We start from the raw sequence: 4412 nt of genomic DNA on the forward strand, positions 1-4412 counted from the left end.
GGAAACCCTGTTCAGCCTTCCAGGGAACTTCCAGAGTTAAGGACTCGTGTATGACTTAGGTCAATTAGGTGCACTTTCCAGACATTTCGCCCTTATCAACATAAATATTTTCCCAAATGTGGCTCTCTGCTTTACCCTTGCCTCTGAGGAGGAAAGTCTTGTTAATGGAGAGGGCAGACCAAGGGCAGGGAACTGCTCATTTTTCTGCATCATGGAAAACATAGGATGTGCAGGAAACATATCCTTTCAACTGGCTTAATCCTTCAGTGAGGCTCATTTCAATGAGCTCCATTGTGTTCAGTCCTTATTCGAACGTGATAAAAATAGAACACTTAGAGTGCTATGGCTGTAGAACCAGAGCGAAAGGGAGAGTTGAGGTAATTGTCCAGATAATCCAAGCAAAAACAAAACAAAACAAAATAAAACCGACCACTGTTGAGGGAAAGAAAAAAAAAAAAAGCAGCTTTAGGAGTTCGAATGATCCAGTCCGGTTCCCTACATTGTTCCAATTCATCAGCTCTGCTTCTATATTTACTTTTTCTACATAGACTGAACCTAAGTTATGTTGAGGGGTTTTCTTCCCCCCATATTATCTCAAGTACCACCTCAAAAAACGCTTTTTCTCTCTGCCCTATTTCCCAGTAAGAGAAAAAATAGATCTCACAATAGACTTATACCTGTTTTTAATATAAGACAGCAGGGTAAAGAATAGATGACTCTGGAGTTTGGGGGGAGATTTCTTTCTCATTTGTTTCTGTGAGTTCCTCTTAGCAGGTCGCTAAAGGCTGGAGATGGTTTATCTACACACTCACATGTTTCAGAACTGTGGCTTTATGCTTGGCTAAGTGCCTGTCATGTGTGTTGGTTGCCAGCCCAACAGCTTGGCTCATTTAGAAAATCAGGGAACCCAATTTCCTCTGACATAGCAGCTGGTAATATTCCACTGGATGCTAGTGAGACACTACCTGAATTGGAGATGTCGTCCTGGCCAGAGTTCGTAGACTGGCTTCCCACGTTGGGACCTTGGGACTGTGACTGGTCTCTCTGATTACACTCCCTGACCCTGTTGTTTTTAAAGGCACTATTTCTCTCACTGTCCCTGTTACAGGGACTCAAGCCTTTTCGTTCATTTTTCTGATTTTTCCTTCTGCCTCTTTCCCAGCATAACGAGCCACTAAGTCCTGTGGCTTCCTCTTTCCCCAAAGTTTCCATTATTCTGACCTTCAATTTTATTCCCATTCCCTGAGTTTAGGTTCTCATTTTCTTATCCCTCCTAATAATTTCCTGTTTTTTTCAGTCTCACCCGTTTCTAATCTGCCCTTAGTAAATGCCAGAACAAACTTCCTTGAAGCTCTCCTTGAGTGAATTGTAATTCCTTGCAAAAAAAAAAAAAAAAAATTCCTTCCTTAATAGCTCCTTGCTGCCTAAAAGGTTTTGCCCAAATTCCTTATTCTGGCATTGAAAGCTTTCGTGAGTTTGGTTCTGATGACGTTGGACCCTCACGTGAAAATTCGGCTCCAGAAGTCGAGCTTATTGTCCTTCTACATAAAATGCCCTTCTTTCTCTTGCTCACCCCTCAAAGTCCTGACCATCTCCCATCTCCTAGATTGGACATCCCACTTCTTCCAAGAAGACTTTTCTGGCCATCTTGGAAGGAAGTGACCATATTTGAACTGGAGTCATGGAATCTTAGAGGTTGAAGGCATCTTGCAAGATGCTGAGTTGAACTTTCCACCCTTTGACCTTTGCTGGAACACGTCCAAGATGGGGAACCCATATACATGGTAGCTCATTGCATTTTTGAACAGCTATTATTGATAAGAATACATGCCTGCCTGCCTCCCTTCCTTCCTTCCTTCCTTTTTCTTCCTTCCTTCCTTTTTCTTTATTTTTCCTTTTTTCTTTCTCTCTTTCTCTCTTTCTCTTCTTCTTCTTCTTCTTCTTCTTCTTCTTCTTCTTCTTCTTCTTCTTCTTCTTCTTCTTCTTCTTCTTCTTCTTCTTCTTCTTCTCTCCTTCTTCTTCTCCTCCTCTTCCCTCTCCATTTCTTCCTTCTTCTTCCTCTTCTACTTCTTCTTCCCCCTCCTCCTCCTTCTCTTTCCTTCTTTCTCTCCGTCTGTCTTTGTCTCTCTAATTTTGAGATAATTTCTGCCTGCCTGTGCCTTATTTGTTTTTGGTCTGTCCTCCGGAGCAATATAAAAGAAATGTCATTCTTCTTTTATATCAAAGCCCCTCAAATATTTGATGAATGCTACCATAGCTATCTTGACTAATCCAAATAAAACCCTGGTTTTTCAGTGATTTCTTCTATTAAAATGGTTTCTAAATCATTCTCCATCTTGGCTGTTTTACCTGGAAGTGCTCCAGGGTGTTAACAATAATCTTAAAATACAGATTATCAGAAAAAACACAACTTCCTGATTTATAGTATTCATTCCAGAGAGCTTGATATATTTGTAACATTCATTTGGCTCATTATGTACTGTAGTATTTACAGGTTTTTTGGCTGCAGAAGAGGGAGGGAATATTTCTGGTGCCTTTGCAGTTTTGCTTATAAACTACAGATCAGCCTCTGGAAAGAAGCAACTCAGATCTGTAAATCTTTGTGTCCTTTAAAGAAGGTCCTGTATCTAGTAGGCATTCCATACTTTGATTTTGAAAAAATAATCTCTAGTGATGAACTTCGCTAAATCTAGTGTTCTCTTCTCAGTTCTTATATTATTTGTTTTCTTGGCAGTATTGACACTGTTGACCACTTTCCCCTTCTGGAAACTCTTCCTTTGGTTTCCATGACAGTGTACTCTGCAGATATTCTATCTAACTTTCTCCACTTTTCAACCTTCTTTGTGATTTCTCTTTAACAATGGTTTTCTGTGGGGCTCTTTCTTTCTTTCTTTCTTTCTTTCTTTCTTTCTTTCTTTCTTTCTTTTTTTTTTTTAAAGATTTTATTTATGTGACAGAGAGACTGCCAGTGCGAGCGGCCCGATGTGGGGCTCGATCCCAGGACTCTGGGATCACGCCCTGAGCCAAAGGCAGATGCTTAATGACTGAGCCACCCAGGCGCCCCTCTGTGGGGCTCTTTCTAATGCCTTATCGCCTTCTCCTTCCATGTCATCCTGTCATCATCTCCTATAATCAGATTTTGGAAATTTGTGAATGCTTAAAAGTGGTCAGCTTTCCTTTCCTTGGAAAAAAGATGGTGGGAAGAAGAAAATTGAAGAGATTTGAGAGATACTTAGGAAGTGGAGTTGAATGAACTTAGTGATGTACTGGGTTCTGTGGTGGGAACAAAGAAAGGAAGAGGGAGGAGCAATAGGTAATGGAGCGTTGCCAGCAAGGTGGTAGGTCTACACTGGGAAAGAGTGTGGGATATCCGCTGCACACTTTAGTTCCCATCACAGCACTTCTCATCCTCACTGTAATCACCTGTCTCCCTGCACGTGCCCTGCAGTAGGCCTTGCCTGCAAGGACTCACTATGGATCCTCTGTGCTCATGCTTGTATCCCCTTTCCTTGCACAGCACACATTGTGGTACATTCAAAAATATCTTTTTATTTTTATTGTCATTTTTCATCGTGCTGTATTATCTTTAATTAAGTATAAAGACTTCCAATCACATCACCTAGAGACCATTTTACCTACTGCTCTTTTTGCTCACCCGCCCCTTGTCTCTCTCCTCAGCAATGGTGAGGCAGATACCCTTTCTTACCCTTTCTGTGGGGAAGAGAAATCCGTGGTTTGTTGCCTTTGCCAATAACAAAAATGTCAGAGAGCCGGGTGGCAAAGCTGTTGCTGTTGGCATCTTTCATCTGAACTACATCAAAAGAACCAGTGTGTCTCTCTTTGTTGATGATCAGACCAATTTTTCCCAAGTTAGCACCTCTGGTCACCGTACAGAGTTTACCAGTGTCAAACCTGATGAAATCAGTAATCTTTCCAGCCTCCAAATTAATCTGAGTAGTGTCATCCACCTTGATGAGGGGGTCAGAATATTATGGTGAGCATTATGGGTCACCAGGTGAGGGATTCCTTTTGTCCCATGAAGATCTTTCTCACTTTGCACAGCTTATACTTGGCTTCCTCAGGTATAATGCGGTGAACGGCAAAGTGACCCTCGGTGTCATAGATCAGACAGAATTTTCCCCATTCTTATCAGTGCTGATGACTTTCATCAAACCAGTAGGGTAAATTATATCAGTTTGGACCTTGCCATCAGTCTTAATGAAACGCTGCATACAGATCTTTATTTCATCTCCTGTGAGGCCGTACTTAAGTCTTTTCCTTAGGAAAATGATGAGAGGGAGATGTTCTTTCAGCTTATGAGGACCAATAGATGGACAGAAGGCAAACATACGCTTTGGAGCTGCTACACTCATCAGGTGTGACCATGAGCCATGTCTGTGCTAGGCACGGAA

The 4412-nt window shown here is 41.6% G+C and overlaps 1 pseudogene; it reads right to left on the bottom strand.

Annotated features, from left to right (window-relative positions):
- Positions 1-3050: 3050 nt before the first annotated feature.
- LOC121100236 lies at positions 3051-4353 on the bottom strand (annotated as a pseudogene).
- Positions 4354-4412: the final 59 nt, after the last annotated feature.

Source organism: Ursus maritimus, unplaced genomic scaffold (genome assembly GCF_017311325.1).
Source record: "Ursus maritimus isolate PB19 unplaced genomic scaffold, ASM1731132v1 scaffold_10, whole genome shotgun sequence".
Taxonomy (NCBI): Eukaryota; Metazoa; Chordata; class Mammalia; order Carnivora; family Ursidae; genus Ursus; species Ursus maritimus.